Genomic DNA, 12,448 nt, shown 5'->3' with positions numbered 1-12,448 from the left:
GCTCAGTGGGGAGCCTACTTCCCTCCTACCCTTCTCTCTGTCTGCCTCTCTGCCTACTTGTGATCTCTGTCTGTCAAATAAATAAATAAAATCTTAAAAAAAAAAAAAAAGGATTTATTTATTTGAGTGGTGCCTGGGTGGCTCAGTGGGTTGGGCCACTGCCTTCAGCTCGAGTCATGGTCCCAGAGTCCTGGGATCAAGTCCCGTGTTGGGCTTCCCTTGCTCTGTAGGGAGCCTGCTTCTCCCTCTCTCTCTGCTTTTCCCCCTGCTTGTGCTCTCTCTCTATGTCAAATTAATAAATAAAATCTTAAAAAAAAAAAGAACTTATTTATGTGATAATGAGCAAGTGAGTGAAAGAGAGAGAATATGAGTAGGGGGAGGGGCAGAGGGAGAGGGAGAAGTAGACTCCCACTGAGCAGAGAGCAGAGATCCCTTGACTCCATGATCATGACCTGAGCCAAAAGCAGACACCCAACTGACTGAGCCACCCAAGGGAGGTGCCCCATGAAAGGGGAAAGGCTTTTATAGAGCATGCAAAAGCAAAGCAAGGAAATTATTTGATCGGCTTTAGCTTAGAGTAGCTTTATTTGGGAAAAACTACTTGGATTTGTGATTAGTTGTTCTTAGTTTTCAATTTCTTAATCTTGAAGCATTTACAGGACTTAACTCTGGCTTAGGTTTCCATTTGCTATCAAGATGTTAGAGCCACCTCAGTCTAATGGGCTCTGGGTTTAATTACTTTAATGATGATAATATTACATCAAATATCTGAAAATCATCTGCTCTTCTTTAACTCAAGAAGCATTTAGCTAACAGCTTGGGATAAATGTTGATATATTTAAAAATTATAATGACTATGAAAAATTGTGGCTACAAAAATACTACATCATCAAGGTGGGTCACCCCACAATAGTTTCGATTTTCATTTTCCTGATGATTAGTGATTTTGAGCATCTTAACGGCAGCATTATTTACAATAGCCAAGGTATGGAAGCAACCTACCTGTCCACTGATAGACGAACAGATAAGGAAGATGTGGTATTCATACGATTTCACTCATTTGTGGAATTTATGAAACAAAACAAGCAAAGGAAAAAAAAAGCAGTGGAATGAACCAAGGTTCAGATTTTTTATTTTTTTTTGGTTAAAGATTTTATTTATTCATTTGACAGACAGAGATCACAAGTAGGCAGAGAGGCAGGCAGAGACAGAGGGAAGCAGGCTCCTTGCTGAGCAGAGAGCCCAATACGGGACTCGATCCCAGGACCCTGAGATCACGACCCGAGCCGAAGGCAGCGGCTTAACCCACTGAGCCACCCAGGTGCCCCCAAGGTTCAGACTCTTAACTACAGAGAACAAACTAATGGTTACCAAAGAGGAGAAGAATGGGGGGAATGGGTGAAACAGGTGATGGGAATTAAAGAGGATGCTTACTATGATAAGAAAGAAAACCAGGGAATCCTGTGGTGATGGAAATGTTCTGCATCTTGACTCTCTCCATTTCAAGATCCTGATATTGTACTATAGGCACAACAGGTAAAGGGAATATGCATCTCCCTGTATTATTTCACAGCAACATGTAAATTCACAATTAGCTCAAAATAAAAAGTTTATTTAAAAAATATAGAATTAGGGGCGGCTGGGTGGCTCAGTTGGTTGACAATCTGACTATTGATTTTGGCCCAGGCCATGATCTTAGGTCCTGGGATCTAGCCTCACTTCAGGCTCCCTACTCAGTGGGAGTCTGCTTGAGGATTCTTTCTCTCTCTCTCCATCTGCCCCTCCCCCAATTGCATTGGCACACGCACACTCTCTCTCTCAAATAAATAAATAAAATATTTATTTTTTTAAACATTTATTTATTTGACAGAGAAGGAAAGATCACAAGTAGGCAGAGAGGCAGAGGGAGAGGGAGAAGCAGGCTCCCTGCTGAGCAGAGAGACTGATGTGGGGCTTGATCCCAGGACCCTGAGATCATGACCTGAGCTGAAGACAGAGCTTAACCCACTGAGCCATCCAGGTGCCCCAATAAATAAATCCTTAAAAAATCCTTTAATTTTTTTTAAATATAGACTCAATTAAAAAATATGTAGGGTATATGTGTGTGTGTGTGTGTATACATATATCTAATATATTTATAATGTGGGCACACATACAATATATATGATAATAAATATATTACTACTCGGTCATAAAAAAGAATGAAATCTTATCATTCTCAACAACATGGATGGATGTAGAAGGTATTAGTTACATAAAATAAGTTAGAGAAAGACAAATACCCTATAATTTCACTTATGTGTGGAATCTATAAGACAAAACAAATGAACAAGCAAGCAAATAAAAGAGAAATTCGTAAATATGAAAAACAAACTGATGGTTACCAGAGGAGAGGTGGGTAGAGGGATGGGTAAAATCGAGAAAAGGGATTAGGAAGTACAAACTCCCAGTTACAAAATAGGTGAGTCATGGGATAAGAAGTAAAACATAGGGTACATAGTCCATAATACTGTAATATTGTTTGGTGACCAAAGGTGACTACACTTACCATAGTGAGCATTTCATAACGTATATAAATGTCAAATCACTATGTTGTACACCTGAAACTAATATAATATTGAATGTTAACAGTACTTCAATTAAAAAGGAAAAGGAAGAGAGAGAGAGAGAGAAATATGGGTCACCCTTTAATTTTTGGCAAGCTTTGATATAACAGGACCATATTCTACACTGAGTTCTGACTTGAGAAGCTGCCTGAAGACCAATATTCAGATGAGAGGATACATGAGGAATTGCTTTAAAGAACATGGAATGAGAGTGTTCTGATGATTCAGTGGTTAGGGAGGAAGGCACACGAACTGGTTCACTGTTTATTTAAAGATTTTATTTATTTATCTGGGATTTTATTATTTATTTATTTATTTATTTGAGAGACAGCAGGAGCAGAGAAGGAGAAGCAGGTTACCAGCTAAGCAGGGAGCCCGATGTGGAGCTCAATCCCAGAACCCTGGGATCATGACCTGAGCCAAAGGCAGAGGCTTAACCAATTGAGCCACCCACACACCCCTAGCTCTGATTGTTTAAAAATACTATCCAAACACAAACAAGGCGAAGAGATGGTAGCATATCTTTTGAGGATCCCATTAAAGCATTGTTTAACGTGACCACCAAAGTATGACTTAATTCTCTAGAACCCAGCGGTCAGCAAACTTTTTCTGAAAAATGAGTCAGGTAAGTCAATATTCAGGGTTTTGTTTTTTCACAATCCTTGAAAAATGTAAAAGCCACTCTTAACTCAGGGGCTACACCCAAATCTGGCCTGCTGACAGTTTGCTGATTCTAGAAGTCCCTTTGTTTCACTATTCACTATTTTTGTTCGTTTCACTTTTCACTATTGATTAAAAGCATAAGATTCTATGAATTTGCATGTTAACTTGTAGATTTTTCTCTAGTAAAGGTAAAATTTAATGTCTGGTAGAAATATAACTCGAAAGGTATGGGGCAAAAAAGGTTTATGGTTTTATTGTCACAGGATATTAACCAGTTTTGTATCTAATAGAGCGATCCCTTTTTAAAAAATTGAACTTTAGGGGCGCCTGGGTGGCTCAGTTGGTTGAGCATCTGACTCCTGATTTCGACTCAGGTCATGATCTCAGGGACGTGGGATGAAGCCCCATGTCGTTGGGGTTCCCATTCAGTAGGGAGTCTGCTAGAGATTTTTTTTCTCCCTCTTGCATGCTCTCTTTCTCAAATAAATAAAACTTTTTAAAAAATTAAATTGCAAAATTTGAGATTATTGTATGTAGATTTACATTCAGTTGTAAGAAGTACTGCAGAGAGATGATGTGTGATCTCTACCCAGTTTCTGCAGTGGTAACACCTTGTAGGACTACAGTACAGTATCACAGCCAGGATATTGCCTGATAGAGTCAAGTCACAGCATTTCCATCCCCTCAAAAATCCCTCAGGCAGCCATTTTGTAGCCACACCCACTTCTCTCAAGACCCCCACCTCCTTCTTAATCCCCAGCAAAGACTATTCTGTTCTCCATTTCTGTTTTGCCATTTCAAAATTATAGAGAAGAATCATATCTGTAACCTTATATATATAACTATATAACCTTTTGGGATTTTTCCTTTTTTCACAGAGCATAATCCTCTGGCAATTCATTCAGGTGAGAGGTGAACAATCTTTTTTTTTTTTTTTAAGATTTTATTTATTTATCAGAGAGAGAGGGAGAGAGAGGGAGCACAGGCAGATAGAATGGCAGGCAGAGGTGGAGGGAGAAGCAGGCTCCCTGCCGAGCAAGGAGCCCGATGTGGGACTCGATCCCAGGACGCTGGGATCATGACCTGAGCCGAAGGCAGCTGCTTAACCAACTGAGCCACCCAGGCGTCCCCATTTTTTTTTTTTAAGATTTTATTATTTATTTGACAGAGGGAGAGAGATCACAAATAGGCAGAGAGGCAGGCAGAGAGAGAAGAGGAAGCAGGCTCCCCGCTGAGCAGAGAGCCCGATGTGGGGCTTGATCCCAGGACTCTGGGATCATGACTCGAGCTGAAGGCCTCTAGAGGCTTTACCCACTGAGCCACCCAGGCGCCCCCCAAGAGGTGAACAATCTTACTTCTTTTTTTTTTCTTTTTGGTGAACAGTCTTACTTAATTTAAATTTTCTTATCAAAAGGCCTATTCAATATACAATTCCTCAAATACCCTTCGAACTAGCCTTACTGTTCTGTTTGTTCCCTCACTGATTAGGGGACGAAAACCTTTTCCTTGTGTTCGGACACATTAATTTTTTTAAAAAGGTTTTATTTATTTATTTGAGAGGCAGAGAGTGAGAGAAAGAGAGGAAACACAAGCAGGGGGAGTGGAAGACGGAGAAGCAGCCTTCCCACTGAGCAGGGAGCTCGACACAGGCTTGATCCCAGGACCCTGAGATCACGGCCTGAGCCAAAGGCAGAAGTTTAACACCAGGAGCCACCCAGGCACCCATTTTCCCTGCGTTCCTTCTCTATTTGTAGGAGTCATAAATATGTCATAAATAAATATATACACTGTTTAAGTATAGTTGACACACAATGTTAGGTTAGTTTCAGGTGTACCACATAGTGATGGGACAAGTCTATACCTTACACTATGCTGTAGCTACATCTGTCAACACACAACCCTAGTAGAGTCCCACTCACTATATTCCTCAGGCTGTACCTTTCATCCGCGTAATTTATTCTTGCCATAACTGGAGGCCTGTACCTCTCACTCCCCTTTGCCCATTTTGCCCAACCCCTCACTGAGTCGTCCCTCTGGCAACCACCAGTTTGTTCTCTGTGTTTATGTGCAAGAGCCACATTTTTAATTTTTTGAAATAATACTTGGATATAATTACTTTTCCAGTGCTTGCTCCCTAGAGAGAATTTCCAGTTGGCTCAATTTTTTTTACTTAGAAAAGTCAGAAAAGATCAGATCACCTTTTCTTTCCTTTAGCCAGAATAAAAATGTAATTTGCTTTACTTGAGTTTCAGAGTAATGATAAGAAGTATGTTCTCTCTCCAGTGACAGGTTATTTCCATGAGATTTTGGGGTGAGTTGAGAAGAAAGAAAGTTTTTTTTTAAAGATTTTATTTATTTATTTGAGAGAGAGAGTGAAGGAGAGAGAGTGTGAGAGGGGGGAGGATCAAAGGGAGAAACAGACTCCCTGCTGAGCAGGGAGTTCCATGAGGGACTCGATCCCCAAACTGCAGGTACATAACCTGAGCCAAAGGCAGTTGCTTAACCAACTGAGCCACCCAGGGGTCCCGAGAAGAAAGAAATTTTATTTTATTTTATTTATTTATATTTATTTATTTAACAGAGAGAGATCACAAGTAGGCAGAGAGGCAGGCAGAGAGAAGGGGGGGAAGCAGGCTCCCTGCTGAGCAGAGAGCCTGATGTGGGGCTCAATCCCACGACCCTGGGATCATGACCTGAGCCGAAGGCAGAGGCTTTAACCCACTGAGCCACCAAGGCACACCAAGCAAGAAATTTTTAAATAGCATTTTTATTCTATGCCACTGGCTCACTTTTTATTTTTTAAGCAGGGATTCCAACAGTATATCAGCATAGAGATTTATGATTAATTGGTCAAAAACCCCATGTGTCTTTTAGACTTTAATATTTTGCCTCTAGTGAGAAGCAGATAGTTTATATCATCACTTAATAGAAAAGGTATGTTTTCTCAGATGAGAAGATTAGAAGCCACTTAGTCCACTCCCCTCTTTTGCAGCAGGACTAAAATAATCATTTCTTAAGAAACCAAACAAGAGTGGGGTGCCGGGTGGGGGGCTCAGTCAGTTTAGCGTTTGCCTTTGGATCAGGTCATGATCTCAGGGTCCTGGGATTGAGCCCCGCATCTACTAAGTAGGGAGCCCGATGCAGGGCTCTTCCTCTTCCTTCTGCCGCTGCTCCCCCGCTTATGCTCTCTGTCAAATAAATAAATAAAATCTTAAAAAAGAGAGAGAGAAACAACAAAAATGTATTATGGGAAATCTCAAAATACACAGGAGTAGAAAGAATGGTATAACAAACCTCTATGTAAATGCAATATATACACATATAAATGCAATTTATATATACATATTTTTTACATAAATTGTGCATTTAAATGCAATATATATGTGCATATATAAATGTAATATATATACATATATTTTAATGCAATATATATATATACATTTTTTTTGACAGAAATTGTGCACTCAGGTGGGAGGTGAGGGACAGAGAGAGGGAGAGAGAGAATCCTAAGCAGAGTGAATAAAGTCAGTATTAGTAATATTTGGCTAACCTTGTTTCATACATACGCGTCATTTCCTCCAACTCAGTAAATCCCAGACATCACATAATTTCATCCATAAATACTTCAGTATGTATCTATAAGAGATAAGTCACTTTTTAACATAACAAACCCATTATCACACTGAAAAAATAGTAACACTTCCTTAACATAATCTAATATCCGGTCAGTATTCAAATGTTCTCCAGTGCCTCCTTTTAAGGCAGGGGAGGGGCAGAGGGAGAGAGAGAAAATCGCAAGCAGGCCCCACACCAGCAAGGAGCCTTATGCCAGGCTCAATCCCACGACCCTGAGATCACGACCTAAGCCGAAATCAAGAGCTGGACACTTAACTGACTGAACCACCGAGGTGCCCCTTTCAATATCTTTTTACAAATGATTTGAAACCGGATCGAAACAAGATCTGTTGTGTATATATTTTTTCTTTTTTTAAAATACCATTTCTGGGGGCGTCTGGGTGGCTCAGTGGGTTGGGCCGCTGCCTTCAGCTCGGGTCGTGGTCTCGGGGTCCTGGGATCCGGTCCCGCGTCGGGCTCTCTGCTCGGCGGGGAGCCTGCTTCCCTCTCTCTCTCTCTCTCTGCCTGCCTCTCGGTCTACTTGTGATTTCTCTCTGTCAAGTAAATAAATAAAATATTTAAAAAAATAAAAATAAAAAATAAAATAAAATACCATTTCTGGGACGCCTGGGTGGCTCAGTTGGTTGAGCAGCTGCCTTCGGCTCAGGTCATGGTCTCAGCATCCTGGGATCGAGTCCCACATCGGGCTCCTTGCTCGGCGGGGAGCCTGCTTCTCCCTCTGCCTCTGCCTCCCACTCTGTCTGCCTGTGCTCACACTCTCTCTCTCCCTCTAACAAATAAATAAATAAAATCTTTAAAAAAAATAAAATAAAATACCATTTCTTTTTGAGCAGCTTTATTAAGGTAATATGGACATACAAGTACATGTTCAAGTGTACTATTAGATAATTTTTGACATGTTATTCACCTGAGAAATTATCACCACAATCAAGATGATGAACAAAGCCATCACCCTGAGTTTCCTCATGCCCCCTTGGTAATCCTGCTCCTTCCAATGTCCCCACACACTCCCATCCCCAAGCAACCATGGACCTACTTCCCATAGATTAGTTTGCATTTTCTAAAACTTCTTAAAAATGTAAACATACAGGGGCTCCTGGGTGGCTTGGTGAGTTAAGCACCTGACTCTTGATTTTAGTTCAGGTTGTAATCTCAGGCTCGTGAACTTGAGCACCACATCAGGTTCTGCACTCAGTGCAGAATCTGCTGAGACTCTCTTCCTCCACCTCCCCACCCTGTTTTCTCGCTCTTTCTCAAATTAATAGATAAATCTTTTTAAAAAATGGAATCATTTTAGGACTGGTTTTATTCCCTCAGCATAATTATTTTGAGACTCATAATACTGTTGCATGTATCAATAGTTCATTCCTTTTTTGTTGCCGAGCGGAATTGCATTGCAGGGATGTATCCCAATTTGCATAACCATTCATTTGTAGATGGATACTTGGGTTGTTTCCATTTCTCAGCTATTACAAATAAAGCCGCTCTGAACATTTGTGCAAAAGACTTTGTATCTACATGGGCTTTGCTTTCATTTCTCTTTGGTAAATACATTAAAAGTAGGATGGATGAGTCATGGGGTAGGTTCTGTTTAACTTTCAAGTAACTACAGAATTGTTTTCTGCAGTAGCTGTAGCCCTTTACAGTCTCTCCAGCAGGAGTATGAGAACTTCAATGCTCTGCATTCTCAGTAACACTGAGTAACACTTGGTATGGTCAGTCTTAAAAGTTTAAGTATTCAAATTTTAAACATTCTTACAGGTGATGTCCCTGTTTTCTAACTACATTTGCATTTAAGGACAGATCGTCTTTGTTATCTTTAACCAAACAACACATTGCAACAGACTGAATGCAAAAGCAAATATGAAAAATCTATCTCTTATTAGACCAGACATCGAAGAGACTTGCCAAATTGTAAAACAGTGTCATCCTTCTCACTTTTTTTTGTCTTTGAAAATAGAGTTTTTTCTATAGAAATATAATATAAACGGGTTTACTATTCTTTTTGTAAATTAAGATAAAATTCCTCTCTCGGGTAGATGCCTTTTCCATGTGGCAGGGCTGTAAACTGTTCACAGCTGTCTGAAAGGTCAGTGGACCAGGAGCAGCTTAGAGTTTTAACTTTAATTTTACAAAGAACAACAAGTGCCTGGGTAGCTCTGTCCATTAAGTGTCTGCCTTTGGCTCAGGTCATGATCTCGGGGTCCTTGGATCGAGCCCTGTGTTGGGTTCCCTGCACAGTGGGGATTCTGCCTCTCCCTCTCCTTCTAACCATCCCCCCACTCCTGCTCTCTCTCTCTCTCTCAAATAAATAAAATCTTAAAAAGAAAAACAAACACAAAAACAGAACAACATGTTTGAAGGTTTCAACAGGCAAGTTATAACTGACACCTTACTTCTTGTTCCTTTAGAACACTGATCATCTCCCCCAGCCCTGCAGGAGGGGGATCCTGACTGTGGTAAAGAAGAAGTGGGAGAACCCAGTCCTGGGGACAGAGTTTCCCACAGACTCCCTCTGAACAGGAATGCTGAGGTCTGACTCAGAGGCAGCCATCCTCCCGGTGAAGAGGTGTCTTCTGCCTCTGAAGCCCAAGCTGACCACGAGGAATGAGTTCACTGCAGACCCAGGCTCGGACCATATCCTGAAGCCCATGTTCAGTGTCCACATCCCCGCCTTGAAGGCAGTGAGCGTCTTAAAGACCACTCGAGGGGCGCGTGGGTGGCTCAGTGGGTTAAAGCCTCTGCCTTCAGCTCGGGTCATAATTCCAGGGTCCTGGGATCGAGCCTTGCATCGGGCTCTCTGCTCAGCAGGGAGCCTGCTTCCCCTCCTTCTCTCTCTGCCTGCCTCTCTGCCTGCTTGTGATCTCTGTCTGTCAAAAAAAAAAAAAAAAAAAAAAAAAACCCACTTGAAAGAAAGTAAAAAAAAAAAAAAAAAAAAAATGGAAATTTGTCTAGGAGACTTCAAGCACCATGTAGAAAAACCTGAAATCAGTGAAAACGGGGAAGCTGCAAACAAAACGGGGAGATACCATGATCTGCTGAACAGGCTTCAGATGACGGTTGAGGAGGGCGAGCCAATGCCAGTGAAGCAGATTCTTCAGGCCAGGGCCAAAGGGCAGGTGGAGGGAGGATCTCCAGAAACAGCCACTCTCTGGATGATGTGGAGACAGGCCCCTGTCAAGGCAGAGGAAACCGAGAGCCAGTGAAATCTGGATTCATGACCCTTGTCAGAAACCTCCATCAAGGATCAAATGGCCAAGTGCCAGGCAGCTGTGTCCGAACAGAGCAGTTCCACCAACTCTACAAATGACTTGCAAGCTGCTGGTGGTGAAATAAAAAACTCATTAATTAGAGCAAAAGCAGAACGTGCCCCCAGATCCTGAGGTCTGCCTCGCCCATCAGGTTGGAGACAAGGTGTCTGCCACTGAGAAGAGCCTGGCAGTCTGTTCCACTGCTGTTGAGGATGACTCTGTAATTCCCCCCCGGTCAAGAGCGAGGTCCAGCAGCCTGTCCATCCCAAGCCACGAAGTCCTGATGCCAGAGCCTCCAGCCTCTCTGGGAGTTCTCCTCCCGAAGCAGTGAAGAAGTTTCAGGGACCTGCAGGAGAGACTCGTGCACCAGGTCAAAAGACAGTCTACCCCATGGAGCGTGTCTGGGCCAACTGGTGGGGAGGTCACGTCAGCGGCTTCTGTTGCTCCTACTGCAACAGCGGACTTAGTCTAGGAACATACATGTCTTTACATGAGGGATTCGACCAACTCTTTAAGGCTAAAGGCAGCTATGATGAAGGCTTGGGGCACAGACCGCACGAGGATCTGTGGGCAAGCAAAACTGAAAGGAAGGGACTTTGGAGAGACCAGCCCAGCTTCCAAATGCGGGGGAGACCCCTCAGAGCCCAGGGCTGGAAGATGCCCGCATTGTGAAGGTGGGTGTGCTGACAGCAAGTGTGGAAGCCAAGGCCTCATCGCAGCCAGAGAAAGAAGACAAGCCTGCTGAAACCAAGAAGCTGGGGACCACCTGATCGCCGTCCCCCTCCCCCCACCTCCAGAACCTGGTAGTTCAGGAAGGACCTTGGAGGAAGAGATCAAAGTCTCCAAGCCTAGATGGTCTCCTGAGGATGAAATCAGCAAGCCTAACCCTCCCGAGGATCTCGATCTGGATCTGAAGAAGCTAAGACGGTCTTCTCTGCTGAGAGAAAGAAGTCACCTGTTCACCGTAGCAGCTCCATTTCAACAACTTCAGTCAAGAGCCCCCAGATCCCGGCCCCACGCATAAGGAAAGGCTGGAGCATGTCAGAGCTGAGCGAGGGATCTACAGGAGGAAGGACTGCAGAAAGGAGACAAGCGGGAAATGCCAATACCTCTGAAAAGAATGGTAGCGTGGGAAAAACAACCTGGCAAACCCAGGAATCTGGAAGAGGGGAGACAGGGGGAGAAGGAAGGGAGATGGTGGTTTTGAGATGGGGAGTGAGACTCTTACAGAGAATGGTGCAGACTTGGATGGAGAGGATTGAGACCTCAAGCAGCAGTCTCCACAAGAACCCAAGCCTACAGACTGGTCCAGCTTTGCAGACAATACCTCCCCTAGAGAAGTCACTACCCAGAATCAGAAATCCCACGACCTAGGATTCTGGCAGGAAGAAGTAGTCCAAGAGCTGTCTGTGGAGAACAGATAAAGAGAACCCAGTGCTATGACGAGGACGAGGACGGGGACGGGGAATGACAGACTGCAAATGGATGCAGCATTCAGTTTGTGTCCGTGTTAGGGAGCCCCTGCCTGTTCTCACAGTGACGCTCGAACCCAGATAAGAGCATAACCTGTAATGTACATGGGAGTAATTTTGGAAGAGTTCTTCCTTCAAAAAAAAAAAAAAATGCCATACCGCAATTTAACTGAACCAATCCTAAGTGCTAGAGATAATACGACTTCAGTCCTCTATTTTAGCAATGCTGATATGCATGAGGGGCTTTCAGGTCTTCTCCTGAGGGGGAACATGCCAGCTGATACAGTCAACACCCCACTGTACTCCCAAAAGGCAATACAGAAATACATGATTAGTAGCACACTGTTACACTAAAAATTCAATTATGGAATTAGGAAACATAGAGAAGGGGTATTGGGACCTAAACATTATAACTGAATATATTGTATTTTTTTTATTTTTTTTTAAGATTTTATTTATTTATTTGTCAGGGATAGAGGGAGAGAGAGCGAGCGAGCATAGGCAGACAGAGAGGCAAGCAGAGGCAGAGGGAGAAGCAGGCTCCCCGCCAAGCAAGGAGCCCGATGTGGGACTCCATCCCAGGACACTGGGATCATGACCCGAGCCGAAGGCAGCTGCTCAACCAACTGAGCCACCCAGGCATCCCTGTATTTTATTTTTTAAAGATTTTATTTATTTATCTGACAGAGAGACACACACAGCAAGAGAGGGAACACAAGCAGGGGGAGTGGGAGAGGGAGAAGCAGACTCCCCATTGAGCAGGGAGCCTGATGTGCAGCTCGATCCCCGGGATCATGACCTGAGCCGAAGGCAGATACTT

The 12,448-nt window shown here is 43.1% G+C and overlaps 1 pseudogene; it reads left to right on the top strand.

Moving 5' to 3' along the window:
- The first annotated feature begins 9,829 nt into the window (after positions 1–9,829).
- LOC101687553 lies at positions 9,830–11,627 on the top strand (annotated as a pseudogene).
- Positions 11,628–12,448: the final 821 nt, after the last annotated feature.

Source organism: Mustela putorius, unplaced genomic scaffold (genome assembly GCF_011764305.1).
Source record: "Mustela putorius furo isolate JIRA1106 unplaced genomic scaffold, ASM1176430v1.1 tig00003845_pilon_pilon_pilon, whole genome shotgun sequence".
Taxonomy (NCBI): domain Eukaryota; kingdom Metazoa; phylum Chordata; class Mammalia; order Carnivora; family Mustelidae; genus Mustela; species Mustela putorius.
This window is presented reverse-complemented; position numbering and strand designations above follow the sequence as displayed.